Raw genomic sequence first — 16,035 nt, 5'->3', positions numbered from 1 at the left:
GGATAGTCAAAATAATTACTTTTGAAAATAGAAAATAGTTTTGCATTATTTATTCAATTTCAAACACTTCATTATCATAGTTTTGTCAAATTCTCAAATATGCAAAAAGAATTTTTAATAAACATAGTTTTTAATTGAAAATAACAAAATAGATAATAGTTTGGATAGTCATAATAATTACTTTTGAAAATAGAAAATAGTTTTGCATTATTTATTCAATTTCAAACACTTTTCATTATCATAGTTTTGTCAAATTCTCAAATATGCAAAAGGAATTTTTAATAAACATAGTTTTTAATTGAAAATAACAAAATAGATAATAGTTTGGATAGTCATGATAATTACTTTTGAAAATAGAAAATAGTTTTGCATTATTTATTCAATTTCAAACACTTTTCATTATCATAGTTTTGTCAAATTCTCAAATATGCAAAAAGAATTTTTAATAAACATAGTTTTTAATTGAAAATAACAAAATAGATAATAGTTTGGATAGTCAAAATAATGAATTATGAAAATTGAAAAAAATTGAAACTATATTCGAAATCATAGAGAAAATTCAATCTAAATTTTTCTCTAGTGAATTTAGATTGAATTTTCTCTATAATTTCGAATATAGTTTCAATTTTCAGTGAGTTTAGGCCCGTAATCCTGCTTTAGAGAGGAGCTCGATGGAGAAGCTGCGGCGGGGCTTATAAACAAGTGTTAGTCCCCCTCGCTGGGCGAGGTGGGACTAAACTTATCGTGCAGCCGAGGAGGGGCTTTAGTCCCGGTGCATGGCTCCAACCGGGACTAAAGACCCCCCTTTAGTCCCGGTTGGAGCTCCGCGCCGGGACTAAAGACCCCCTTTTCGGCAAGCGAGGAGGCGGGAAACGAGGGGCTTTAGTCCTGGGCCGTGGATCAACCCGGGACTAAAGGGGGTCTTTAGTCCCGGTTCGAGCCACGCACCGGGACTATAGATCCACCTATATAAGCGGGACTTCGAAAAATTCCAACCCAAATCATCCATTTCTCTTATTCTTCCTCTCGTTCTCCTGCCCGGCGCGGCACAGCGACGAACTCGACGATGCCGTCAGGCTGCCCGCCGTCCTCCTCGCCGTCGCCTGCCGTCCTCCTCGCCGTTGTCGTCGTCCTCCTCGCCGCCGCCTGCCGTCCTCCTCGCCGTTGCCGTCGTCCTCCTCGCCGCCGCCGTCCTCCTCGCCGTGCGCCGCGCTGTTGACACCGCCGGCCGGTAAGCCCCCCGCCCCCTCCTCCCCAACACTCCGGCCAGTAGAAGAAAAGAAGAAAAAGGAGAAGAAAAGAAGAAAAAGGAGAAGAAAAGAAGAGGAGGAGAGGAGAAGAAGAGGAAAAATAGAAGAAGCGGAGAAGTAGAAGAAGAGAATAATAAGAGGAGGAGAAGAAAAGAAGAAAAAGGGAAGGAGAAGAAAATAAGAAAAAGGAGAAGAAAAGAATAAAAATGAGAAGAAAAGAAGAAAAAGGGAAGAAAGGAAGAAAAAGGAGAAGAAAGGAAGAAAAAGGAGAAGAAAGGAAGAAAAAGGAGAAGAAAAGAAGAAAAAGAAAAAGATTTTTTTGTCATTTAATTCATATTGTTATTAGGTTTGTGCTAGATTATTAGGGTTAGTAATATTTAGAATTAGGTTAGGGTTACAAGAAAAGAAATATGAACAAAAATAAGAAAATAAGATTAGGAAAAATGAAAATAAGAAGAGGAGGAGAAGAAAAGAAGAAAAGGGAGAATAAGAAGAGGAGGAGAGGAGAAGAAGAGGAAAAATAGAAGAAGGGGAGAAGTAGAAGAAGAGAAAAAATTAGAAGAGGAGGAGAGGAGAAGTAGAAGAAGAGAAGAGGAGAAGTACTACAAGAAGAGGAGAAGTAGAAGTAGAAGAAGAAGTAGAAGAAGAGGAGAAATAGAAGAAGAGGAAAAATTAGTTTAGGGTTACAAGAAGAAGAAATATTTTTTTTGTCATTGAATTTTGCTATTGTATAGTGTATATGGTTAAGTGTTAATAGTGTTTCTTAGATTATTGCTTAATTTTGCTATTGTATATGCTTAAGTGTTAATAGTTTAATTTTGCTATTGTATATGCTTAAGTGTTAATAGTTTATTTTTAGCAAGAAAATTAATAGAACTAGTTTATTTTTTCAGTTCACTTTACGATGCCTATCCTGCATCCTCGTCGTCGACTCGGCGGAGGACACCTGCTTGATCAGAGGGGCCCTGTCCGGGACTGGGCTCCGCCCGGCTAGTATTGGGGGGTGCTACATTCCGGGGGGCGTAGGTTGGTGAGGAGCCAGCCCGTCATTGACCCGATCCTTGTTTGGTGGCGGTCGCGTGGGCTAGTGAGGGTGCCGAGGCTTCCGGACACCGCGGAGGTGGTACGTCACCGTGTCAGCGAGGAGGATGAGCACGTCCGTCGCTACATAGTTGCGTTGGAGGGCAGGTTCGAGCATACCTGACAGGTTCTTCGGGGATCTCACTGGAGCTATGATCCTGTGATGGTTCCTTCTCTTTGGGTGTCCACCGCCCGCGCCGATACCCGTCGAGCGCTACGGTTCTAGATGTATCAGTGATGCTATATGTATGATAGTATTCGAGGAGTATTAGTGATAATATTCGACGATGTATGGACAAAAGAGATGATGTATTTGCTTATAATTGAATGCATGCTAATTTGAATACTACTTTATTTTACGATTTGGTTTTGCTTATTGAATGCTCAAATTGGAAAAGTACTCCTACTTTGAATACTATGCAGAAATCTAGGAGTCCCGGGTGGAGCCACGACCCGGGACTAAAGTTGTTTTGGAACGGAGTTCCTGATAGAATAATTCTTTTTTGGTACAAAGGTTAAGAGAATCCGTTTTTTTCAGAACTATGGATCCACATATCAGGAACCTCGAAGAGGAAGAACTTCTCAAAGATATAATCAAAGACGGCCCCGACGTTGAACCAACTGAATCTCCGTCGTCATATCTAAACCACGACGTTGGAATGGAGGTCGAGCGACACGAAGATGAAGCCGATGGGGCAGGAGATAGGTCCAATGACGGAGAAGGTGATAGCTCCACTGATGGAGAATCCGGTGAAGAAATAATAAAGTCCGGCGAGGTATACATATGAAGTTCGACAATCACTTGTAATATGTGAAAAATATTGGAGATAGCTCTATATTGTATACATATACATTCATTTGACGAATGTTTCTCCCTCTTAGGCCTCCACATCGAGCAAAACTACGAAACGAGGCCCGACTAGAAAGTTGGATGCACGGACGCATTACACCTTTGAGGTGATATTGCCTACGGGCGAACCCAAGCTTCCTAAGAATGCTGCTGACACATTCAAGAAGCAATGCGGAGTTCTTGTTAGGGATCATGTCCCGATCAGCGTCCGGGAGTGGAACAAGCGCAAAGGGGCAGCCGATAGTGACTATGTCACCGAAAGGTACAAAGATAATCTTTGGAATGATCTCATGTCACATTTCAACCTGCCAGAATGTGAGAATGAAGACGCCGCAGACAAACTGAGGGCCAAAGTCAAGCAGTGGACTCTGAAGAAGATGGCCGAACTGTTCTGTAGCTGGAAGAAGAATCTATGGAAAAACTATCTGAAGACAAAGAAAGTGCCAGTATTCGAGGGGTATCTAGCCAAGCAGGCGAATCACTGGAAGGCATTTCAAGAGTACAAGGATTCAGAAGATGCCCAGGCATTATCAGAAAAGAACAAGATAAATGCCAACAAGAAGAAATATCACCACAAGCTGGGGCCAGGGGGCTATGAGACTGCCATCCCAAAGTGGGATAAGAAAGAGCAAGATCTGCTAGATAAAGGCATCGTACCTGAACCACTCCGTGATGAGTGGGAATTTAGAGCAAGAAATTGGTTCCTTGCGCATGGTGGGTCGTACGACGAAAAAAAGGGGACCTCATCTGCAATGCCGGTCTTAGGATACCCAGGGAGAATTGGAAAAGGATAGTGAAAGAAATTAAGGAGGGAAAAAGAAAGTTCACTGGAGATAGAGATAAAGATTTGCTCACACTGGTCCTCGGCAATGACGAACATGGAGGACGAACGCGAGGCTTCGGTCCTTCTTACCCGTGGTGGCTTGGGTTTGCCAGAGACCAAGACACTTACAGAAGCCGAGAGAGAGCAAAGAAGCGGCTGCAAGATGAGGAGAATGACAAGTTCAACCAGTTGCTTGCCAGGATTAACGAGAAACAGAAGCAGATTGATGAGCTTAGAGGAGTACCGCGCTAGGAAGATCCTGCACTTGATATTACCGGCGCCCCATCTAAGCGGAAAAGCAGCATGGCTGAATCTGAGGCCCCGCCCGACGATGCACGAAGAATGATAGAGGGCGGTCCCGGCTACCCCGTGGATGGAATCAAGGAGTCAACATCATGTGAACTCCATCAGAAATTCAAGAACATATCCATGAAGGTGGCCGTCGGACAAGCTTTACCTTCTGGCCCTGATGCACGCTGGCATGGCTGTGAGATTCCAGCTGGCTTTGCTAAAGTCGGGGTGGATGAAATTATGACGGGGTTTCATGATATGGAGCTCGACATAGCTGGACCCGAAGATGAGAGGACACTCGGAGAAGTACTGGGTGGAGTCATCCTATGGGACAAGAACTACATCAAGCTTCCAGGCTCGGCCCCAAGGACAACACCGCCTCCGAGTCGTCGCAGGTCACCTACACCTCCATTACCTCCAAGCCCTCCACATGACGTCGGTCAGCACAACACGAGTCCATCTCGATCACCGCCGCCGGACTTGGGTCGTCCGTCTCCGCCGCCGCCCGCACAGGATACTAAGCGGAAGCGTGCCACCAAGAATGCTCTGCCGACGATTCCTAAGCGACGGAGCCCCCCAAAGCGCAAACGGTCGCCCCTCCCAAAGGTACCTCATGCTAATCTTCCTATCAGACCTTATGATCGTACCCCCGAGGAAAACGCCAGGATAGCAAAGGAACATCATGATGCGCAGATGAAAAAGAAGGAACCCGAGCCCCGCCCGGAATACACCGAGAAGCAAATAGCATGGGCAAAAGACTTCATAACCCTTCCATCACAGTATGACTTACACTATAAGCCTGGTGACTATACACGCACATTGCAGAAGGAAGTGAAAAAGAGAGCTCACGTGCAAGTGCAAGTGGGAGCAAATCAAGTTCAACTACAAGCAAGAAAAAATCAGACGTTCCTCAGCTTGGACAATAGGCTAAACAGTCGATCCCACCCCTCAAGGTGTTAACCGAGAATGTTCCCCCTCCTGTGCAGGGGCAAGCTTTTGAAAGAGCAAAGGAGTTGGCGGCTGAATGTGGTATCTCGGTTGAAGATTTGCTAGCTTCCCAAGACGACAGGATACCCAAGGCTGTGGTAGCCCCTAAGCCACAGTTTGTCATGGGAGAGCCTTTGGTCAGCAAAGATGATCTCCCAACAAATATGCGTTACTTGCATCAATGGTACTTAAGTGAATCAAAGAATGGGAGAACGATGATCGTGCTGAGTGTCCCACGGGAGTACTACGGCCGCTCCGAAGAAATCCATATCGACTTTGATGAACTCTTCCAGATGTACAATGGCGACGCCCTCGACAAATCGCTTATGAGTTGCTATTGTCTGTAAGTTTTTCAATTCGTTGTCTACATACTTGTTTAGTTATTTCAATTCATTGTGTATATATAACTTGTACTCTATTATGCAGAATGAAGATTCTGGATTGTAAAAGTAAGACCATCCTAAATATTGGGTTTATTGACCCAGATAAAATACATATAGCGACGCTAACTGATAAACCCAAGGAGACGGAGGAAAACCTTCTAAGGTTTCTAATAGATCAAAATTTCTGTGACCACATACTCTTTCCATACAACTTCAGGTAAGGGTCTTTACTCTGTTGTGTCCATTCACTTATAAGTGTAATTGATAAGTTACTAACACATATATATATATACATGTGCAGCTTCCATTGGATTCTGTTGGACATTCAAATTGATAAGGGAAGAGTTGATTCCTTCGACCCATTATCGAGACCCTTGGAACAGTTCCAAAGCCTGCAAGACATGCTCCAAGGGTAATTTTAATCATTCTTGCGCTCTATCGGTCTCTTTCGATGATTTTCTGATATATCAATTAATGAAAAACTTAGCAAATCATTATCCTTGTCGGGCAGGGTTTGGAAGCGGTTCAAGTGGTTGACTCCCGGTAACTTTCCTGAGAAGCTGACCTTTAGAGCGGCTCAGGTAAGTAGTAGTATGATATACTTCTATTAATTTTCAATACATTTATGATGCTAGATTATTATTTTGATTATATATATTCTATTCTCGTAAAGTGTGACCAGCAGCCACGGGGAACGCATCTATGCGGATACTATGTTTGCGAGACCATTCGCACGTTTACCTCTAAGCTCAAGGATCACAGATTCGACGTAAGCAATGAACATTCACACCTCTATTTTTACCCGTCATTCTTTGTTATCATGATTGATATTCATATTCATCTCCTCTTCTTATATAGTACACGACCATGAGGACGAAGGTCCTACCAGAGCAACGCGTGATTGCTGTTGCAGAGGAGCTTGCGGGATTTCTGAGGACGGAAGCTATAGATGACAAAGGACGATTTAGTGTAACTAGGGGCCATTACTGATGTTCGTCCATGTAATCGAATAGACGGGCTCTAGTCCCGATAATTCAGATCTCCATATAATTGTATATATATGCTCGCTTGTAAGATAACTTAATCTTATATATATATGCATAATTATTTCTATTTAAATTATATGAAAACTAATTCCCGAACACCAAACGAGGCATCATGTTAATCTCCCGAGCACCTAAACCCTAAAACCCTAAAGCCCAAAAATAATTTCAATAAAAAAAACCCAAAAACCAGCAAAATCTGAAAATCTTTAGTCCCGGTCCGTGTAACGAACCGAGACTAAAGGGCCTGCCCCTGGGGCGCTACGAGGCGCCCACGTGGAGCACCTTTAGTCCCGGATTGTAACAGGGCCGGGACTAAAGGTTAGGCCTTTAGTCCCGGTTAGTAAACCGGGACTAAAGCCCCTTACGGGCCGGGGCTAAAGGCCCCGTCCCCATTAGTGTTATTTTTTAAACACCTGCTTCCTGTTGAGGATCCCGCTACATCATCTCAATCTATATCTGTTCCTACTTGTCAAACTGGGCATCACCCTGTGGTTATACTTTGTCGTGCCCTAAACCTGTATCACACACTCAGGCCCACTGTTAACGAGTGTGGTCTTATATTTTGATGCATACATATACTCGGCATGACAAGCATTTTTTCCTTTGTTTGTGAAACACAATAAAGATGCAGACGCTCACAAATACATACATATAATCACTTTATGCATGCATGGATGCACATCATGTCTCTATAAACACTTTTAAAAGATTTAACTTATGGTTCTTGAGATCGACATAGTCGACACAATCCACGGGCCCTTTGTTGTTGATGTACAAAGCGCTTACCACTAAAAGAATAAAACTATTAAATTATGAAGTAAATACAAGAAAGTGCGAACATCCATGCTAAATTTAGGACTTGAAATCGTGCAAATTGCACCAGAAGGAACCGAATCAATTGAGTTATTCTCAGTTCGCTCGGTCGGCGAGCTAGGGACTTTCCCTTAAGGATCCGATATAATGTCTTTATTTCTATAACTAGATGATACTTCTCACGTTATTGCAAGAACTTGTTAAAACAAATGTATGAATAAATGATATGAAAATAATAAAAACTAATGCAAAGACGAATGTAATAATGCTCTTGATTTATATTGTAAGAAGAATAAAACATATTTTTTCATGAACAAACATGTGATAATATATATTTTTATTGAATTGATGAAACACCCTTTTAACAAAACTTTGTTGAGATATTAACTACATAAATTTGCTCCAACCGTCCAACACATATACTCTTCATGATCATACAAATATTGATAATTTTTTATTTTTTTGACTACCATGCATGATTGTGAGGTGGCATATGTTTGCATGGATGGATTACCGCGAATATATATATACTAACTTATGACAACATGCATTATTACTTGAAGAGAAAAGAATAGCTGGTGGGTTGCAACTATTTAGAAATCAAGATGTATCTCTACTCCTATAGAAGACTGTGTTGGTGATGATGGTGTGCCTGCCATGCTTCATTTGTGATCATTCGATCAACATCCAACACACATGAGGAAATCTATGGCAAATTTTGCAGAAAATGCCTCACAACATCACACATTTGCAAAAAAGTCCTCTCGGCCTTATCTCTCCTGTACATCGCCCTCTCTCCCCCGAGACCCCCGAACTGCCCAACAACATATCCGACCATCTCCAGAAAAGAGGAAAAGGAGGCGCCGGCGACAACGTTGGATCCAGCGACGTGTCGTTCCTGGCCCCGTCAAACCGCAGCCCTCTCATGCCTCCTCTCAGCTCCCCTTCCCCGTCACATCTGATGCCGATCTCGGCAAGGAGGATGCCCACGTTGATGTCCTCCATCTGCCGATGCCTCTGCTTCCTCCTCGCCTACCGCAACAGGCACACCGTCGACCATCGCTGCCACCTCTCCCTCGTCCTCGCCACCTACTCTTCCACTCACCCGTCTCCTCCAGCATTGACCGCCGCAGGTACGCCAGCGACGCAGGATGTTTCCCCGCGCCTCTTCCGACTCTTCCTCTACCACAATGGCCCCACCGACCACCTCCCTTTCCCTGCTGCGTCATCTTCCTCCTACCCCCTTTCCTCCAATGCTGACTGTCGCAAGTACGCCGTCGGCTATGAGCAACTTTCAGCGGCGGCACCACCAAATACTACATTAACCTTCCCACCGACGCGCTATGCTTTGCTACTGCCCCTCCTTCCCAATCCTCATCCTGCCCACCCGTGCCGCCCCAAATTCAAATGTTATGTCACCCAATGTTAAATCCGCGCGCCCACGCCGAACCTTCTGGAAACCACTCTTGAAGCCCAATATATATCCAAATTTCTGTCACTCAGATTTCAAATTTGCGCACCAAGGACCGGCTGTCTAGAAACTACTCATGGAGACAAATACAAAACAAATGTGCACGCATATGGGACTCACACTGCCCGAACTACACCCAAAGAAGCCACGAGCTGGTCAGACCAATCTTCAGATTGAACGGACTGTGAAAACGTTGTCTTCTGATCTGATTCATGAAGGACCAAGGTATGGGTGGATCTTCTTATTTGTGTAACTGTAGATAGATTTAAGTGGAGTATCATTTTTCTATGGCTATTTTAGAGATGAATCACAAGAGTGCATGAAAATATGGACACACATGCCATATTTAGTGCCAGGCAGGAGGCTACAATTTGTGTTGAAGAAGTCTTTAGTATCCCAAAATTTACTTATTATTGCAATATATCAGTTTCATCATGTACTACTATTAGATGACGATGCCTTTTTATTTGGCATAGTTGACATAAAAAATGGAAGTTGTGAGTCATTGTGTGGTTCTATATATAGACTCTAAAGCGATAATTGGTTTGTTTTATGTTCTGAGTTCTTTTATTGAGAAAGATTTTTTTGGTTCTATTCTCTTTGACAGAAATAAATAATCTAATTAGAAGATCAATAACGTGTACATTTCCCCTATAATACTAGAGCAATAGGTTACTGTGCTTAGATTTGCAATGCTAACCTACTTCTATGGTAATATGATTGGCACACAATAAATGCTAGCACCGATAATTAGTGAATATGATATTAGTTTGATTTGTTATCCATCTATATTGGCATAGATTGTTGGACTATAGATAGACACATTCTCTTCACTTGATCTTAGACTTTGTAGTACGATATTATTCTTGCATTCCTTGTCTGGCAACTACTTGTTTGTACTCTCATTCTGAATTAGTGTTTATGTTTGATGTAATGCATTACATCTGCATGTAAATGTAGACTGGATTGGTTCATGTTCTCCGGATATCCCTTTTCCTGATGGGGTTTCTTGATAAACTATAAAGTTTCATGTGAAGGAGGCATTGGGCATTACAAATCATTGAACAATAAAATGATCTATTTTTTAGTTTCACCTCCTAGCTATGTAGAAAGATACCACGTATTGCTTACACTTGAAATCTTGAAGTAATTAATTGCTATTGTTGATCAAATGCCCATTGTTAAACATTGGTCTTGAAGTAAATTAGTTCCACCTTGTAGCTAAGTATAAAAGATGACAGTTATTGCTTGCATTGAAATCTTGAAGTAGTTGCTTAAGTTGACCAAATATGCATTGATACTAAATCCATGCACATTAATACTTAGTAGAAGCTCGAACGACAATTGGATTTGGGTTCTCAAGAAATCACTGATTTTTCTATGTGACAATCAACATGGCAGGTCCATATACTTGATAAGCTCGAAAATTAAAAGTCTCCAAGAGAAACCCTTGATTTTAGTTGTCAAACTAAAGAACCACAAGGTTAGTGCATAGTAGCCGAGTTAGGTTGAATATTCAATATGTGCACTCATTTAGAGATTGGTAATGTAATCAGAGATGTATAAGGAGTGCAACTATTGGGAACGTTGCATGGGAAACAAAAAATTTCCTATGCACACGAAGACCTATCATGGTGATGATCATCTACGAGAGGGAGATCAGATCCACATACCCTTGTAGATCGCTAAGTGGGACGCATTAATAAACGCGGTCAATGTAGTGGAACTTTCTCCGTGATTCAAATCACCGCAGCCCCACGATCCGTCCCGATCTAGCACTAAACGGATGGCACCTCCGCATTCAGCACACGTACAGCTCGATGACGATCTCCGCCTTCTTGGTCCAGCAAGAGAGATGGGGAAGTAGATGAGTTCTCCGGCAGCGTGACGGCGCGTCGGTGGTGGTGATGATTGATGACCCACAAGTATAGGGGATCAATCGTAGTCCTTTCGATAAGTAAGAGTGTCGAACCCAACGAGGAGCAGAAGGATCTGACAAGTGGTTTTCAGCAAGATAAATCTGCAGGCACTGAAATTGTCGGTAACAAGTGATTGTGTGGTGAGATGATTCGTAGCGAGCAACAAGTAACAAAAGTAGCAACGGTGCAGCAAAGTGGCCCAATCCCTTTTGTAGCAAGGGACAAGCCTGGACAAAGTCTTATGGGAGGAATAACGCTCCCGAGGACACACAGGAATTTCTGTCATGCTAGTTTTCATCATGTTCATATGATTCGCGTTCGTTACTTTGATAGTTTGATATGTGGGTGGACCGGCGCTTGGGTACTGCCCTTACTTGGACAAGCATCCCACTTATGATTAACCCCTCTCGCAAGCATCCGCAACTACGAAAGAAGAATTAAGACAAAGTCTAACCATATCATTAAACTAGTGGATCCAAATCAGCCCCTTACGAAGCAACGCATAAACTGGGGTTTAAGCTTCTGTCAATCTAGCAACCCATCATCTACTTACTACTTCCCAATGCCTTCCTCTAGGCCCAAATAATGGTGAAGTGTTATGTAATCGACGTTCACATAACACCACTAGAGGAAAAACAACATACAACATATCAAATTACCGAACGAATACCAAATTCACATGACTACTATTAGCATGACTTGTCCCATGTCCTCAGGAACAAAAGTAACTACTCACAAAGCATAATCATATTCATGACCAGAGAGGTAATCAGTAGCATCAAGGATCTGAACATAAACTCTTCCACCAAGTAATCCAACTAGAATCAACTACAAAGAGTAATCAACACTACTAACAACCTTACAAGTACCAATCGGAGTTGCGAGACGGAGATTGGTTACAAGTGATGAACTAGGGTTTGGAGATGAGATGGTGCTGATGAATATGTTGATGGTGACGAGTCCCCTCCGATGAGAGGAGTGTTGGTGATGACGATGGCGACGATTTCCCCCTCCAGGAGGGAAGTTTCCCCGGCAGGATCGTCCTGCCGGAGCTCTAGATTGGTTCTGCTCAAGTTCTGCCTCGTGGCGGCGGCGAAACCATGAAAAAGCTCCTCCTTGATTTTTTCCTGGACAAAACCCATCATATAGCAGAAGAGGGGGGCAAGTGGGCCAGCAGGCTGCCCACAAGCCCTCATGGCGCGGCCTGGGGGAGTGGCCGCGCCGTGCAGGCTTGTGGCCAACCCCTGGCACCCCTTTGGCGCTTCTTCGGCCCAGTATTTTTTAAAAATCAGGAAAAAAATCCTCGTTGGTTTTTACGGCATTTGGAGTTGCACGTAATAGGTATCTCAACTTTGCTCCACTTTCAGGCCAGAATTCCAGTTACCGGCATTCTCCCTCTTCATGTAAACCTTGCAAAATAAGAGAGAAAAGGCATAAGAATTGTACCGTGAATTGAAATAACAGCCCCAAAAGCGATAAATATCAACATGAAAACATGATGCAAAATGGACGTATCAACTCCCCCAAGCTTAGACCTCGCTTGTCCTCAAGGGAAAGCCTAGCTCAATAAATATGTCCGCATGTTTAGGGAGAGAGGAGTAGACAAAACAAGATACGAACATGCATGCATCATGATCATGCTCAGAACAGCAATACCAACATATAATCTCTCATGCTAAAGTGATAATTCCTTCACAAAGTAAAGCATGGATCAAGAATCTTACCGATAAGTAACAACCGATAGCCTTTAGTCATTGAAGCAATTGCAATTTATCACAACATCAGAACGAGTCAAATAAGAGCTTGTAAAGCAAATCCACATACTCAATCGTTCTTTCGTTCTCTACAATTGCTACAACTCATGTGGTACTTGTTGGAATTATGCCCTAGAGGCAATGATAAATATAGTTATTATTATAATTCCTGTATCAAGATAATCGTTTATTATCCATTCTATAATTGTATTGAATGAAGACTAATTTACATGTGTGGATACATAGACAAAACACCGTCCCTAGTAAGCCTCTAGTTGGCTAGCCAGTTGATCAAAGATAGTCAGTGTCTTCTGATTATGAACAAGGTGTTGTTGCTTGATAACTGGATCACGTCATTAGGAGAATCACGTGATGGACTAGACCCAAACTAATAGACGTAGCATGTTGATCGTGTCATTTTGTTGCTACTGTTTTCTGCGTGTCAAGTATTTATTCCTATGACCATGAGATCATATAACTCACTGACACCGGAGGAATGCTTTGTGTGTATCAAACGTCGCAACGTAACTGGGTGACTATAAAGATGCTCTACAGGTATCTCCGAAGGTGTTAGTTGAGTTAGTATGGATCAAGACTGGGATTTGTCACTCCGTGTGACGGAGAGGTATCTCGGGGCCCACTCGGTAATACAACATCACACACAAGCCTTGCAAGCAATGTAACTTAGTGTAAGTTGCGGGATCTTGTATTACGGAACGAGTAAAGAGACTTGCCGGTAAACGAGATTGAAATAGGTATGCGGATACTGACGATTGAATCTCGGGCAAGTAACATACCGAAGGACAAAGGGAATGACATACGGGATTATACGAATCCTTGGCACTGAGGTTCAAACGATAAGATCTTCGTAGAATATGTAGGATCCAATATGGGCATCCAGGTCCCGCTATTGGATATTGACCGAGGAGTCTCTCGAGTCATGTCTACATAGTTCTCGAACCCGCAGGGTCTGCACACTTAAGGTTCGACGTTGTTTTATGCGTATTAGAGTTATATGGTTGGTTACCGAATGTTGTTCGGAGTCCCGGATGAGATCACAGACGTCACGAGGGTTTCCGGAATGGTCTGGAAACGAAGATTGATATATAGGATGACCTCATTTGATTACTGGAAGGTTTTCGGAGTTACCGGGAATGTACCGGGAATGACGAATGGGTTCCGGGAGTTCACCGGGGGGGGGGGGCAACCCACCCCGGGGAAGCCCATAGGCCTTGAGGGTGGCACACCAGCCCTTAGTGGGCTGGTGGGACAGCCCACAAGTGCCCTATGAGCCAAGGAGAAGAAAATGAAGAGAGAAAGAAAAAAAGGAGGAGGTGGGAAGGAAGGGGGACTCCCTCCCACCAAACCTAGTCCAACTCGGTTTGGGGGGGGAGCGTCCTCCCCCTTGGACTCGGCCGACCCCCTTGGGGCTCCTTGAGCCCCAAGGCAAGGCCCCCTCCCTCCCACCTATATATACGGAGGTTTTAGGGCTGATTTGAGACGACTTTTCCACGGCAGCCCGACCACATACCTCCACGGTTTTTCCTCTAGATCGCGTTTCTGCGGAGCTCGGGCGGAGCCCTGCTGAGACAAGGTCATCACCAACCTCCGGAGCGCCGTCACGCTGCCGGAGAACTCTTCTACCTCTCCGTATCTCTTGCTGGATCAAGAAGGCCGAGATCATCGTCGAGCTGTACGTGTGCTGAACGCGGAGGTGCCGTCCGTTCGGTACTAGATCGTGGGACTGATCGCGGGATTGTTCGCGGGGCGGATCGAGGGACGTGAGGACGTTCCACTACATCAACCGCGTTCTCTAATGCTTCTGCTGTACGGTCTACAAGGGTACGTAGATCACTCATCCCCTCTCGTAGATGGACATCACCATGATAGGTCTTCGTGCGCGTAGGAAAATTTTTGTTTCCCATTGGACGTTCCCCAACAGTGGCATCATGAGCTAGGTTCATGCGTAGATGTCTTCTCGAGTAGAACACAAAAGTTTTTGTGGGCGGTGATGTGCGTTTTGCTGCCCTCCTTAGTCTTTTCTTGATTCCGCGGTATTGTTGGATTGAAGCGGCTTGGACCGACATTACTCGTACGCTTACGAGAGACTGGTTTCATCGTTACGAGTAACCCCCTTTGCTCAAAGATGACTGGCAAGTGTCGGTTTCTCCAACTTTAGTTGAATCGGATTTGACCGAGGAGGTCCTTGGATGAGGTTAAATAGCAACTCATATATCTCCGTTGTGGTGTTTACGTAAGTAAGATGCGATCCTACTAGATACCCATGGTCACCACGTAAAACATGCAACAACAAAATTAGAGGACGTCTAACTTGTTTTTGCAGGGTATGATTGTGATGTGATATGGCCAACGATGTGATGTGATATATTGGATGTATGAGATGATCATGTTGTAATAGAAATATCGACTTGCACGTCGATGGTACGACAACCGGCAGGAGCCATAGGGTTGTCTTTATACTAACGTTTGTGCTTGCAGATGCGTTTACTATTTTGCTAGGATGTAGCTTTAGTAGTAATAGCATGAGTAGCACGACAACCCCGATGGCAACACGTTGATGGATGATCATGGTGTGGCGCCGGTGACAAGAAGATCGTGCCGGTGCTTTGGTGATGGAGATCAAGAAGCACGTGATGATGGCCATATCATGTCACTTATGAATTGCATGTGATGTTAATCCTTTTATGCACCTTATTTTGCTTAGAACGACGGTAGCATTATGAGGTGATCTCTCACTAAAATTTCAAGACGAAATTGTGTTCTCCCTGACTATGCACCGTTGCTACAGTTCGTCGTTTCGAGACACCACGTGATGATCGGGTGTGATAGACTCAACGTTCACATACAACGGGTGCAAAACAGTTGCGCACGCGGAACACTCGGGTTAAGCTTGACGAGCCTAGCATGTGCAGACATGGCCTCGGAACACATGAGACCGAAAGGTCGATCATGAATCATATAGATGATATGATTAGCATAGGGATGCTTACAACTGAAATTATACTCAACTCACGTGATGATCGGACTTGGGATAGTGTAAGTGGATCATGCACCACTCAAATGACTAGAGAGATGTATTTTTTGAGTGGGAGTTTAGCATATAATTTGATTAAGTTAAACTCTAATTATCTTGAACATAGTCTAAGTCCACTTTGAATATATTTGTGTTGTAGATCATGGCTCACGCGACAGTCATCCTGAATTTTAATACGTTCCTAGAGAAAGCTAAGTTGAAAGATGATGGAAGCAACTTTGTAGACTGGGCTCGTAATCTTAAGCTAATCTTACAAGCTGGGAAGAAGGATTATGTCCTTAATGCTGCACTAGGAGATGAACCACCCGCTACG

The sequence above is a fragment of the Hordeum vulgare genome, chromosome 3H (genome assembly GCF_904849725.1).
Source record: "Hordeum vulgare subsp. vulgare chromosome 3H, MorexV3_pseudomolecules_assembly, whole genome shotgun sequence".
NCBI classification, from domain to species: domain Eukaryota; kingdom Viridiplantae; phylum Streptophyta; class Magnoliopsida; order Poales; family Poaceae; genus Hordeum; species Hordeum vulgare.
Note: the sequence above shows the minus strand (reverse complement) of the source record.